This window comes from Bison bison, unplaced genomic scaffold (genome assembly GCF_000754665.1).
Source record: "Bison bison bison isolate TAMUID 2011002044 unplaced genomic scaffold, Bison_UMD1.0 scf7180017864068, whole genome shotgun sequence".
Lineage (NCBI taxonomy): Eukaryota > Metazoa > Chordata > Mammalia > Artiodactyla > Bovidae > Bison > Bison bison.
The window spans coordinates 1,965,411-1,979,663 of NW_011494640.1; the positions used below are offsets into that span (position 1 = coordinate 1,965,411).

The 14,253-nt window shown below is 47.3% G+C and overlaps 1 protein-coding gene across 1 annotated transcript in view; it reads right to left on the minus strand.

The window, feature by feature from the left end:
* The window catches only part of PTP4A2 (protein tyrosine phosphatase type IVA, member 2), a 28,801-nt gene extending 28,366 nt beyond the window's left edge, over positions 1-435 (minus strand). The window contains exon 1 of the mRNA XM_010836895.1: positions 142-435. The gene's annotated coding sequence lies outside the window, so the exon portion shown is untranslated. The remainder of the gene's footprint in view (positions 1-141) is intronic.
* Positions 436-14,253: the final 13,818 nt, after the last annotated feature.

Genomic DNA, 14,253 nt, shown 5'->3' on the forward strand with positions numbered 1-14,253 from the left:
GCCTCCCCCGCTCCTCCTCGTGGTTCGTTCCGATCAGCACTTCTGGCTGTGGAAGGCGCGTCCATGTGACAGGGAAGGCGGGGGGGTGCAGAACCTGACCGGGGGAGTCATTAGCCCACGCCGTGGCCCGCCCATCCGCACCTGGGCTGAGCAAGGGCCGGAGGCCGCAGGGTGACCCTCAAGGTCGAAGGGTGTTTTCCCGCGACAGGGCCCTGAGGCCTGAGGCCAGACCCTGATGGGACGAGGCGGAGACCGAGCCCTTTGCTCGGGGATTTCCAACCCAGAAGTGAGAACCGGGGCAGCTCAGTTCTTGGCTGCCCTTTCTCGAGGCCCCAAATAAATGGCGTGTGCGTCTGCAATTGCTCAGGATATTTTTGCGTGCCCCTACCCTCGCTCCCCGCCCGCGACACATACACGCGCGCGCGCAAACCTAGGAATCCGAGGAGATCAAAATTCAAACTTCCGGGAGATAGCATCTTGGGCAAGTTACTTCCTATCTTCGTATTTTCAACTATTAAATAAAAATGATTATCAGCTACCTCGTGGGGCTCTTTTCATTACGTATGAAAAATGCGTGATAAAGAGAAGACCCTGAATTTAAAGACACGGATTATTCTAGAGCTCTCAGTATTCTCTCTTGCATTTAGAAGTGGGGCAGAAATTCTTTGTCGGACCATGAATTAGGAGTTTTGGTTTGGAAGATGTGGTCACCAGTGACTTGGGAGATTGGTCTGGGCCATTGCCAGATGGCAGCAGGAAAGCAGCACTGGAGGCTTACCCTTGAGAGCTGGGGGAAAGGGGCAAGGGGCTCTGTCTTCCTCCTTCACCCTGGGACGCCTCATCTTCTCAGAATTGTCATTCAGATGCTAAGTAGTGGCCTACTCTTTGCAACCCCATGAACTGCAATATGCCAGGCTTCCCCGTCCTTCACCATCTCCCTGAGTCTGCTCAAACTCATGTCCATTGAGTCAGTGATGCCCTCCAATTATCTCATCCTCTGTGGTCCCCTTCTCTTTTTGTCTTCAGTCTTTCCTAGCATCAGGGTCTTTTACAATGAGTCCCCTCTTCACATCAGGTGGCCAAAGTATTGGAGCTTCAGCTTCACCACCTGTCCTTCCAATGAATATTCAGGGTTGATTTCCTTTAGGATTGGCTGGTTTGATCACCTTGCAGTCAAAGGGACTCTCAAGACTCTTCTCCAGCACCGTAATTTGAAAGCATTCTTTGGTGCTCAGCCTTCTTTATGGTCCAATTCTCACATCTGTACTGGAAAAACAATACCATTGACTATATGGACCTTTGTTGGCAAAGTGATGTCTCTGCTTTTTAAAATGCTGTGCCGTTTTGTCATAGCTTTTCTTCTAAAGAGCAAGCATCTTTTAATTTTGTGGCTACAGTCACTGTCCTCAGTGATTTTGGAGACCAAGAAAATGTCACTGTTTTTCACTTTTTTCCCCATCTATTTGCCATGAAGTGATGGGACTGGATGCCATGATCTTAGTTTTTGGAATGTTGAGTTTTAAGCCAGCTTTTTCACTGTCCTCTTTCACCCTCATCAAGAGGCTCTTTAGTTCCTCTTTGCTTTCTGCCATTAGAGTGGTATCATCTGCATATCTGAGGTTGTTGATATTTCTCCCATAATAAGCAAGTGTTAGTCACTCAGTCATGTCCAGCTCTTTGTGACCCCATGGTCTGTAGCCCACCAGGCTCCTCTGTCCATAGGATTTCCCAGGCAAGAATACTGGAGTGGGTTGCTATTTCCTTCTCCAGGGGAACTTCCCAACCCAGGGATTGAACCTGTGTCTCCCACATTGCAGGCAGACTCTTTACCACTGAGCAACCAGGGAAGCCCATATTTCTCCTGGAAATCTTGATTCCAGCTTGTGAGTCAGTCAGACACCTATCTAGAAGGTACTCCTGCCCCTTGGGCTGCCTCTCCCCAACCTCCTCACCCCAACACACATATTCACTTGGCCCTGTGGGGAGAAGCAATGGTCAGTACACCTTCCCCACAAGGTCAACCTGGGGCTTTGCTCTTGACAAGAAGGCATTCATTACAGTTTAGCAGTAAGAGGAAAGGTTTTATGACTCAGCCACCTCACCACAGCACAGATCCCAGGATGTTCACCACCAGTAGGTAGCCCAGGAAAAGTGAAACTGAAGTCACTCAGTCGTGTCTGACTCTTTGCGACCTGACCTCACTGGACTGTAGCCTACCAGCCTCCTCCATCCATAGGATTTTCCAGGCAAAAATACTGGAGTGGGTTGCCATTTCCTTCTCCAGGGGATCTTCCCGACCCAGGTATCAAACCCAGGTCTCCTGGGTTTTAGTCTGAGCGACCAGGGAAGGAGGAGATAGGTATTCCAGGGCAAAGCCGGCTGGTGGGCTGTGTGGGAGTTGAGAGGCCTTGAAGCAAGAGGGGCTGCAGATCAGAATCCAGGCCCTTTGGGTGAAGAACACAGGCTCAGCTCTCACATTCTACTTGGCTCCAGCAGACAGCATTTTCTACTTCCTCAAAGCACAGGTTTGAAACAGAGAACTACCTGCTCTGCAAAACTTTTGTTGAGTCTCCTGGTTATTGATTCTTCTGCTGAAGTCCCAAAACACCTTATGCAATCCCTTATCATAGCCTGTATCACGTGTATTATAAATGCCTAGTTTCATGTTCTCCCATATTTAGACTGTGTTACTTGAGGCAGTGTAGCAGACTGTTGAGTAAACGAATGACTCTTCCCCCTGTCCAGCTCTCAGTCCAGCCCTAAAATGTCAGTTAATAATGTAATAACAACATAAAGATATTAATAGCCATCATAACAGGTACTATTTATTAAGCATCTACTCTATTCTGAACCTGCACAAGGTGTTTTAAAATATATTATCAAGTTTACTCTTCAAAATAACCCTGTGAGGAAGTGGAAAGAAATTCCTCATTTTCAAAGGAATTGGACTGAATTCCCTGGCAGTACAGTGGTTAGGACTCCACGCTTTCACTACCAAGGGCTTCAATCCCCGGTCAGATTGAACAAAGGTCCTGCAAGGTACGTGGCACAGCCAAATAATAAAAAGAGACTGGAGGCTCAGAGAGACAAAGTGACAGAAGCAGGATTCAGCCCGTGTCTGCTTCTGAAGCCTACACAAGCATGAGGTTAGCCTCCGACTCCAGTCAATAATATGTGTGTCAAATTAAGCCGGAATCCCTTCTAAGATGTTGGCGACACCCTCCTCTGGGAGCAAAAGGCCTGAGACCAGGGCACCACCAACTCCCCACACTCCCAGGACAGCAGGGAAATGCTGTCCTTATGCATGAATGACCTTATGCAAACGGTTTCCCAAGGAAAGTTGCACACGTCAAACAGATCACGAACTGGGCTGCAGGCCCCTTATTACGGTGTGAACCACCCTTGGCAGTGAGTTTTACACATAATAAGTGCTCTGAGTTCATCCAGCACCTCTGCTCAAGCATTCCAAGTGCCATTAGCTTATTAATCCTTCCAGCGCCCCTGTGAGGCAAATTTGGCGGTCTTCTCAAATGATTTTATGAAGCATTAGCTCCTTGAGAGCAGGAGCTGTGTGGGCCTGCCACACACGGGAGTTAGAGAAAGAAATAACGGTAGTGTGGCGAAGAAACCAAGACCCTTAGGGAAGTGGTTTTACATAGAAGTGGGTGCACAACGCAGGTGCTTGGTTCCCACTGTGAGACCCTAGACTGTTTCATCAGGCATCCTTGCATTGCCATTTTATTGCTTTGTAACTTTGGGAAGTTACTTCACCTAGTCTCAATTTCTCCATCTGTAAAATGGAAAAGGAAACAGTACTTACCTCATGACATAGTTTTGAGCTTTACAGGACTAGTGTATATAATTCAGGTAACACCATACTGGACACATAGTAAGTGTTCAATAAACGTTAGATATTATTACAATCGTTAGAGTGGTACATGGAACTGTGGGATGAGTAAAGGGCATGAACTTTGCTACTACTGACTCTATAGAGTTTATTTCAAAACTGCAGGCTCTGCAGTTTTGTGATCTTGGACAGATGACTTAACTTCAGGAATGAACCTCTGTCCTCATCTGTGAAATGGGATAGCTCTGAAATGACGATCTTGAAAGTGCTCTGTAAACTGCCAAGCACTACAGAGACATTAACTGTAGTTTTATACTATTACTCTACAGGAATCCCAGCTCAGCCCCACAAATTCCCAACTTCTAAAGTTGCTTCCCTGGTGGTCCAGTGGTTAAGACCCCACCTTCCAATGCAGGGGGTGCAGGTGCTAAGATCTCACATGCCTCCTGGACAAAACCCCAAAACATAAAACAGAATCAGTATTGTAACAAATTCAATAAAGACTTTTAAAGTGATCCATATCAAAAAAAAACAAAAAACCACAAAACTTAAAGTTGCCTGTTGTGTAATAGGGCATTGATGATCATATCTATCTCAGGGGGTTGCTGTGAAAATAAATCCTTAAAGGCTTCCCTGATAGTTCAGCTGGTAAAGAATCTGCTTCCAATGTGGGAGACCTGGGTTTGATCCCTGAGTTGGGAAGATCCCCTGGAGAAGGAATAGCTACCCACTCCAGTATTCTGGCCTGGAGAATTCCATGGACTGTATGGCTTTCAGTCTTTAAAGACATATTTAAAGTACCCAGCATGGTAGGAGGTAGTCCATACATGTTTCTTCCCTATCCCCTAATGGATGCTGCCTTTCAAAATCTTCAAGTTAAGAAAGCTGCAGGGTTTGGTAGGAAATCTAGGGAATCAACGGAGCTGGGATTATTCTTGACTCTGCCACTGTGTGACTTTGGGCAGGTTACCTAACCTCTCTGCCTAGCTATCAGGAGATGAAGTATGCCTACACTGCTAAGTTTTAGGGAGAAAAGACAGAGCCGGGGCTTGCCTAATAATACATGCGAGCTACTGACAAATGCACAGACAGGCCGGTGGACTTCTCTATGGAAAGGACCCAATGGGAAGCAACGACCAATTCCCCAACCCGAAACCAAACGGGGTCACGAGCTGCAAAATGAGCGGTCCGGGCTCCAGAAAATTCAGCTGAGCTTGGGAGGTCCCTGCCCAGCACTGCTTAGCGCGTCTGGACCCTGCCAGTGGACCGGTCAGGAGAAGGCCAAGAGAGGACTCAACCCTCTCCAAAGTGATAACGGGGGAGGGGGAGGCAGGAGGAGGAAAGAATGTACTGATTCACCGCCCCACCCATCCCCTGCCTCTAATCTCTCTTCCGGAATTTTACAGCCCTCTTTACAGGGGCGGAGGCCCAGGGGGCAGGGCCCGGGTTACTGCGGGCTGCGGGCACCTACTCCCCCGCCCCTGCCCTTGTCAATCAGCTTCTGCGGGAAGCCTCGGCGAGTAGTGCAGACCCTGGCGGTCCGCCCTCGGACTGCAGTCGGCCTTCGGGCGCTCCTAACCGAAGAGCCTCGGCGCGTGCTGCTAGGGGGAGCCGGGTGTGGAGGGAGAGAAGCTGTGAATTCCGGGAGACGTCCAGGCTGGCTCCCGGGATGGGTTCGCGGGTCAGAAATTCCCTCCCCCGGTGCAGGTAGGAGCGGGAAAGCTGCCGCTGAATCAAGGCTGGGCCTGGGTGCTCTGCAAGGGCCCAGCCTCCTTCTGGATCCGGCCCATCAGCTGTCAGGATCCCCCTCTCAACCGCCGTCAGGTGTTACTGGATTTCAGTCAGAAATCCAGAAAGAAAAGGACTTCAGGAACTGGCAGCGAGGAAGAGGGGAAAGTTTAGAAACATGGCTCAACCTCCTTATTTTATCTTAGTATAGATGGGGCAACTGAGGCCCCGGGAAAGTGGTGCTGAGAGTCAGGGGAGGACTCCGAGCCAGCACTTTAAGTTTGGCGCTGCCCTGACTGCTCGATTCAGTTCACAGCGTTCCCTGATAACCTTGAGTTTCCCTGTTGGGCAGTTGGAAAATACCAAAGAATTTATTAAGAAGTGAAAAAGTGCTGTTGGAAGTAGTGTAGCAAATTTCCCTACACAGCGAACGCAGTGATTGGGAAGTAATGATGCTCACAGCTAACACTTACTGAGACTTACTCTGTGCGGGGCACCATTGTAGTAAGCTCTTATGGGCTTCCCTGGTGGCTCAGAGGGTAAAGCGTCTGCCTGCACCACGGAAGACCCGGGTTAGATCCCTGGGTCTGGAAGATCCTCTGGAGAAGGAAATGGCAACCCACTCCAGTACTCTTACCTGGAAAATCCTATGGACGGAGGAGCCTGGTAGACTACAGTCCATGGGGTTGCACAGAGTCGGACACAACTGAGTGACATCACTTTATAGGTATTGCGTCCTCAATCGCTAAGTCGTGTCCGACTCTTTGCGAGCCCACCAGGCACCTCCATGGGATTTCTCAGGCAAGAATACTGGAGTGGGTTTGCCTACTCTAGGGGATCTTCCCCACTCAGGGATCCAACCGGGGTCTCCTGCGGCATCTGCATTGGCAGGCGGATTCTTTACCACTGAGCCACCGGGGAAGGCTTATAGGTATTAGGAGTTCAATTTCACAACAGTACTAGAAGGTGGAAATTGTTATCCAAGGTGAATAACAGAGAGGCCACTTGACCAAAGTCACACCCAGAGGGATTTGAACCGAAGAGTATCTGTCCTGAGCCCCATACCCTCAATACCATCTACACCTCTGCACCATCTGCTTCTCAAATGATATCAAATGTGGTTATGATCTACCTCCATGAGGGATGTTGGTTTAACGGTGTAAACTCTTTTCTTATGGCAACTTCTTTCAGAGTGACTTAGATTGTCTGTGAAAGTGAAAGTCGCTCAGTCGTGTCCTACTCTTTGTGACCCCATGGACTATACAGTCCATGGAATTCTCCAGGCCAGAATACTGGAGTGGGTAGCCTTTCCCTTCTCCAGGAGATCTTTCCAACCCAGGGATTGAATCCGGGTCTCCCACATTGCAGGCGGATTCTTTACCAGCTGAGCCACAAGGGAAGCCCAAGAATACTGAAGTGGGTAGCCTATCCTTTCTCCAGGGAATCTTCCCAATCGAGGAATTGAACCGGGGTCTCCTGCACTGCAGCTGTATTCTTTATCAACTGAGCTATCAGGGAAGCCTGTGTATAAATGTTTAATATATGCTCTCTGACCATATATTAAGTCTCTGACACACTAAGACTTCAAAGTACCAGGTTAAATGGGGCAATCAAGGTCACATATGGAGAAGGAAATGGCAACCCACTCCAGTATTCTTGCCTGGGGAATCCCATGGGCAGAGGAGCCTGGCTAGCTACAGTTCATGGGGTTGCAACAGTGGGACACGACTTAGTGACTAAACCACCACAGCCCCCAATTTTGTGAAACAGAGGACTCCTTCCTCGATGGTGCAGGTCTTGGTTCCGTCAGGTGCCATGGCCAGAATCTTGACTTTTTGCCCTCACAGTGGCTTTCTGCCCTGCTTCCATCAACATATCACCTACTGTGTCCTCAACTTGCGTACATATAAACTACACAATTGAAGGTTTCTTCTTGGCTGAAAGCCAAAACTATAGCTTATCTTGTATTACAATGCAAATATCACAAGAGGGGAAAACTGGGTCTTACCAGCCATTTGCATGTATTAAATAATGAGACTGGGATTATCAGCCCCTCCCTAAAAATCAATTTTGGTAGGAGAGAGAAAGAGCAGAAGGACTACAAACTTACCAGAGTTAATGTTGGAAAGAACTTCAGAAGTCATCTAGTGTAGCCTCTCATAGGCCCAGATAAAGAAAACGAGTTTCCCAGGCCATTTAAAGATATTGAGGGCCTGAGGAGGGTTGTTGTTTAGTCGGTAGGTCGTTTCAGACTCTTTGTTACCCCATGGTCTGGAGCCCATTGGGCTCCTCTATCCATGAAATTTCCCAGGTAAGAATACTGGAGTGGGTTGCCAGGGAATCTTCCCGACCCAGGGATTGGGACTGAACCCAAGTCTCCTGCATTGTAGGCAGATTCTTTACCACTGAGCCACCAGAGGGCCTGAGGAAGGTGGGAAGACCCACTGTGGGGAAGGGAACAGGACAAACAAAAGAACTGAAGATTAGATTAGCCTCAGTGTCAGAAGCCTTTCCTTTCTAGCTTTGTTCTAACTCCCAGCCCCAGCCTTAAAAATTATATGCACCTTTTATAATATGTAAATTCTACTTTAAGGCTGCTAAGGGAATTGCCTGGCAGTCCAGTGGTTAGGAGGCAGTGCATTCATGGCCAGGGCCCGGGTTCAATCTCTGATCAGGGAACTAAGATCCTAAAAGCTTAGTGGTATGGTCAATAATAATAATAAGGCTGTTAAAAAATAATATATGCTTCTTATAAAAAAATTTTTAATTATAGAGATGAATGCTTAATAAAGTAAAAGTCCCCTGTAATCATACCTAAAGAAAGAAAACCATTACCAGTTTGTATTATATTGTTCTTCCCTATCTTTCTCTGTACATTCATAATTTTTGATGTATTCCTATATGCATGCACATGTGTGCATGTTTAATAGAAATGGGATTGTTTCTCTTAGCAATATGCCTTGGACACTTTCCCATGTCAGTTGCATTTAGATCTACATTATTCTTTTAAAGGCTGCCTATGTAGTATGGCTAAACTATAATTTAACAGGTTCCTTAATGATAGATACTTGGATTGTTTCCATTTTTTTGCTAACACAAGCAGTACTGGAATGGACATTTCTGCACATACATCTTGGATTCCTTTTAGAGGAATTCTGTAGGATAAATTCCCAGAGAAACTGTTCCTTTTAAAGCACCATGCTGCATAGATTATCACTTTCATCTTATTCCAAATACCCTAAGATAAAAGGCTGACCCTGATGTAAATTACACAAAGTGCTTAGGCTATAGTACACTTTTAAAAAATATTTATTTAAAATATTTATTTCCTGGAATAGGAAATGGCAACCCACTCCAGTGTTCTTGCCTGGAAAATTCAATGGACAGAGGAGCCTGGCGGGCTACAATCCATGTGGTCACAGAATCAGACACAGATGAGCATGCAAACACATACCCACCATTTATTTACTTGGCTGCACTGGGTCTTTAGTTGCATCATGCAAACTCTTAGTTGTGGCATGTGGGATCTAGTTCCTTGACCAGGGATCGAACTGGCCCCCCTGCATTGGGAGGATCAGGTCTTAACCCCTGGACCATCAGGGAAGTCCCAACTAATGTGTTATTTTCATGATTATTATTACAATTATTTCATGATATCATTAGTCTGGTAGGTAGAAGTTCATTTCTTCAGTCAACAATTAGTAATGAGCTTCTACCAGTGATGAGCCAGAGGATCCAATAGCAAACTGATGTACACCCTGCCCCCAAGAAACCAACGGTCTAGTTGTCCATGAATGTATCACCCAGGGAGTACAATAGTGTAGGATAAATGCTGCAAAAGTGGTAACTGCAGGAGAGATAAGGGAGAATATAAGAGAGACAATAACCAACCTGAAGAAGGGCAGGCAAGAGAGGGGAGAGGAAAAAGAAGAAACAGGTTCAATTATCAAAAAGGGAAGTAATGAGCACTCCAGCCACTAGAAGTAACTAAGCAGAGCCCGACACCATCTCCAAGAACTACTGGTAGAAACAGTAAACCAAACCAGTGGTTTCTCAAATGTCTATGCGAAGACTGGTGCTTGTGGATGGAGACAGCAGAAAAGTAAGGATAAAAAAGTAAATTTCAAAAACAAAAAAGGTACATTTCATATGCGAAATTTATTCAGTTTAAGGAACAGGCTTTCATTCTGACAGTATACTCTTCCTACCTTTTTTGGTATTAAAATATCCTTCCCTGGACTGCAACGGAACTGGCACCTTTGCTGTGCATCTGTGGTGCTACAGGGTGGACCCTTGTGATGCGCACACAGCAGCCGGTGTTAAGACCAAGGGGCTCCTTAGAGTACCAGCTCGGACTAGCAGTTGTCTCAGATTCCCAGAACCCTGCTCCTGTGAAAGGCTGAATTTAAGATGAGGGAATTTATGATGTATATTTGTGTAAATATATACACAAATGCAGAGTAATTTATAAATTGGGAATTTTGGGGAAAGATATTAAAGTTCAGTTGCTAAAAAAAATACAATAAAATATCCTTCCTTTCATGAAGTAGTGGTTGTAGTAAATGATAGTTGTTTTTCTTTAATGTTGTTGTTTGGCCAAACTAAAAGCTAGCAACCATATCTGGATCCCCTTCCCCACTTTTTAAACTTCTGGGACCTCTGAGCCAGGTGACTTTTAAGGCTCTTTCCATCATTGTGTTTACAAGATCTCTGCTCAACAATGATCATGACCTGAAGCTAAGTTAAGTTTGCACTCTGTGAGCCAAAGCCCATTGCAACGGACCCAAGGTTAAAAAATAATAATAATAAGTACGTCAGTAAGTAAAAGGGGGGAAAAAAAACAATTTGGTAACCTCTTAAACAATTATTTTTTGGTTCCCAAACCACATCAGAGTACCTCAAGTTTCCATGTAGACTTGCTCTCTTGCTCCCAGGAAATGCAGCACTGAAGAAGAGAAACCACAGAAATAACAGATAGAAGTGATATGGGAAAAATCAATTTGGTGCAGTTTTCACAAACCTTTAAAATAGAGCGATTTAAGTGACGATGGGGTTTTATGACCAGCAGTGGCAGAGCCTCTAATGGCACTGCTGGTGTTTTTTGGCATTTCTCTGTGCAGGTGGGGAGGGGATTTTTTTTTCCTCTCCCTTTCCACTTAGAAGCAAATGGAAGCAATGAAAAGCAAAAGTCTCCTGTAAGGTCCCATTAAGAGAAACAAATGAAATGCGGCTCCCCTATAACCAGAAATCATAAAATCCTCAGACAAGCACCGGGCATGACTTCCCTGCAGGAACTGAGTATTCACCAGCACACCTGGCTCTGCTGTTACCATGGCAACTCCTCACCTTTACATTCCTTGACTTGGGGGGTTGAGACTGGTTCAGGGCACATTGGAGTTTTTCATGTTTCTCCTTGACTTCTGGAAAAAGGAAAGGGGAGGAGAGGGAAAGGATTCTAAATCAGCTGACCTCCTGCCTTGGCTGTTTGCTTTTCGGCTTGTGTAACTAGGCCTCACTGCTGAGGGGGGCCTGCAGTGGGTTGAGAGCGTGGGAATGGCTCTGCCAGAGCCCAAAAGACCTAGGTTCAAATCTCAGCTCCTCAACTGAATCCATTTATTCATTCCAACAAACCCTCCTCTGGGCCAGGCACTAGCAGTGCAGAGAGATGACTGAATAGCCAGAATTGGCCCTCAGAGAGCTGACAGTCCAGAGGGAAAGTTGGGTCAGCAGATGACCACAAGCCAGCGTGACAAGTGACTTCACCAAGGCAGGTGTCGATTCTATCCCTGCCCAGAGAGGTGACCTTGTAGGGAGGGGAGAAACAAGCTCACACTGCATTGACAAGGACTCTTGGAAACACTCTAGCAAGAGTTCCTTCTTCTTGGGCCCAAAGAACTCAGCATGAGGGCCCGAAATTAAGGGTGACAAGAGTTGAGATTTGCACTGTGGATCTCAGACATGTCAACTCACTTATCTGAGCCTCAGTTTCACCATCTATAAACCAAAGCTAACATTAACTGCTCTACTCCTGCTGACAAAAATTACATTAATTACTATAGAATGATGATTCAAAGAACAGACAGAACCGGATCCAAAGCCTGTTGCTCCAGTGCCCAACTGTGACGTAATTCTGGACTTTAAACCCTCTGAGTCTCACTTCACTCACATGTAAAAGAATCATCCTATGAATCTAGACTCTGAAATACAGAGTGAAGTAAGTCAAAAAGAGAAAAATATTGTATATTAACACATATATATGGAATCTAGAAAAATGGTGCCAATGAACTTACTTGCAGGGCAGGAATCGAGACGCAGACATAGAGAACGGACCTGTGAACACAGTGGGGGAGGAGAACATGGGACAAATTGAGAGAGTAGCACAGACATAGATATACACTGCTGCTGCTGCTGCTGCTGCTGAGTCGCGTCAGTCGTGTTCGACTCTGTGCGACCCCAGAGACGGCAGCCCACCAGGCTCCCCCATCCCTGGGATTCTCCAGGCAAGAACACTGGAGTGGGGTACCACTGCCTTCTCTGACACTACCATGTGTAAAACAGCTAATTAGTGGGAAGTTGCTGTATAACACAGGGAGCTCAGCTGGGTGCTTTGCGATGACCTAGAGGGATGGGATGGGGTGGGTTTCAGGGAGGCTCAAGAGGGAGGGGACGTATTTATACTTCTAGCTGATTCACGTTGTTGTATAGCAGAAACCAACACAACATAGAAAAGCAATTATCCTCCTATTAAAAAAAAAAGAATGTATAATGATAATCATACAACACACAGTGATGTGAGAATTAGATGGGATGAGACAGGTGAATCATATAGCAGCCCCAGACAAAACGTGCTAGTTACTTATTACAGAATCCCCTGATCTAGTGCCTGATGTGTCCCTAAGTCAGATATTACTGTTGTTATTATTATGTGGCACTCAGTAGAAACTCCGTAGACGTTACTTTCCCAGCCTCTTTGGACCCTGTCCTCTGACCACTCCACCTTTGCATTGCCTCTATCTTTCACATGTGTTGGCTGTTTCTCTCCCAAGCTAAGGAGAGGGCAGTTTAAGCTGCATCCCTCCCCAGCAACCCCTTCTTCACCTTGGCCTGAGCCTCTCTCCTGGGCTGAATGAAGGTGGAAAGGGCCTGGGCTGAGCCCCAAGGGCTCCTCTGGAGACCGAGGTGGGGGAAAAGGCAGGGAGTGCGTCAGTCCTGATGCAATCGCAGGCTCATGGCTTGGCCCACTTCCTCCTCTTTGGGTGTTTACCGGAGCCTGGATTCCACAGGAACCCTTGGAACAGAGCACTGACGAGGGCAGGCAGCACACAAAACTGTGTCTTCTTGGGGGACAGTTTAGACAAAAAAGCGATACCGCGTGTGGGCCTCAGGTGCCCTGGGCTCAGGGACACAAGAAAGAGATACCAGGTGTCGAGTCCAGAGGAGGGGCCAGGCTGGAGGAGGGGGACTGACCGCAGGCTGCTGCCTGGCCACTTCCAGACCAGCTAGGAGAGGCCCAGTGAATAGGCCCTTTATTCCTGGGCTTAGACGCTCGGGGGAGGGAGCTCTGGAAGGGTGTCTCAGGTGACAAGGAGCCTCAGAAGAAGCTGAGAGGATCCTGTGCCTTCCTTCCCAGTAGAAACCCGAGCCGGAGAGAAGCTTGTTTCCAGGCATTTGCTGAGAGCTTCATCGCGGAGGCCCCTGGCCAAGCCCACCACCTTGTGGGTCACCTAGCCACAACCTCAGAAGTGCGGAGTCACACGGGGTAGAGAACACAGGTTTTTGGCAGTCATGTCGCAGAACTTCCAGTTACTGGCTGGGTGCCCCAGGCAAGTGACTTCACCTCCCTAACTCTCAACTTCCTCGTGTCAAACAGAATCATCAGAGTAATAGACTTCAGAGATAAAGCCCCTAGGCCCTTAGAACAGAGTCTGGTGAGGGCGAAAGCGCTCACTACCTGTTGCATATTGTTATTTTTATTAAGACACAGCAGGAGGCAGAGAGGCAATGGAGCCCAAAATCAGCTGTTTGCTTCCAGGTCCAGGCACTGAAATTCTTTCCTGCTTAGAGAGCCTTCCCCTTTTTTTTTCTTTTCCTCTCCCCTGCCCTCTTCTCCCTCCCTCTCTCTCTGTGCCCCTGAAGCTGAGGCCTAATTGTCCTCCTTTCAGTATCTAATGACTGTTTCCCAGTTATCAGGAAAGCATTCGACCGCCCCTCCCCCAGAACTGTGAAACCGAGTAAGCAAAGCTTGCTTAAACTCCTGAGTCATTCAGCAAAACCGGCCCGAGATAATCAGTGGATCAAGGAAACTAGATGCAGAATGGGGGAAACCCAGCAAAACCCAACCTCAAAACCAGGGCCTCCTCTCAGGGCAACTTCCCTCTGCTGGCCCCTAGGAGGGGCTTTCATTCAGGCTCCATAAACAAGACAGCACGGGGCATCTGAGACCTTTCCATTCCCTTCTGCTCTCAGAATAAGACATGAGCTACACCTGGGTCTCTAGCCTGCCGCCAGGCCTTCCCATGAAATCTTGTTTTACACAAACTCTTCGCTGTGGGACAAACTCTCTTCCTTGCTGCCACGCCCCAGTCCCAGGGAGAGTTGACACCCTGCCTCCCATCCTCCCTGCCCGATCATTTCTCAGCCCCTGCACCTTGCCTTCGGCCCAACCACTCCACGGCCAT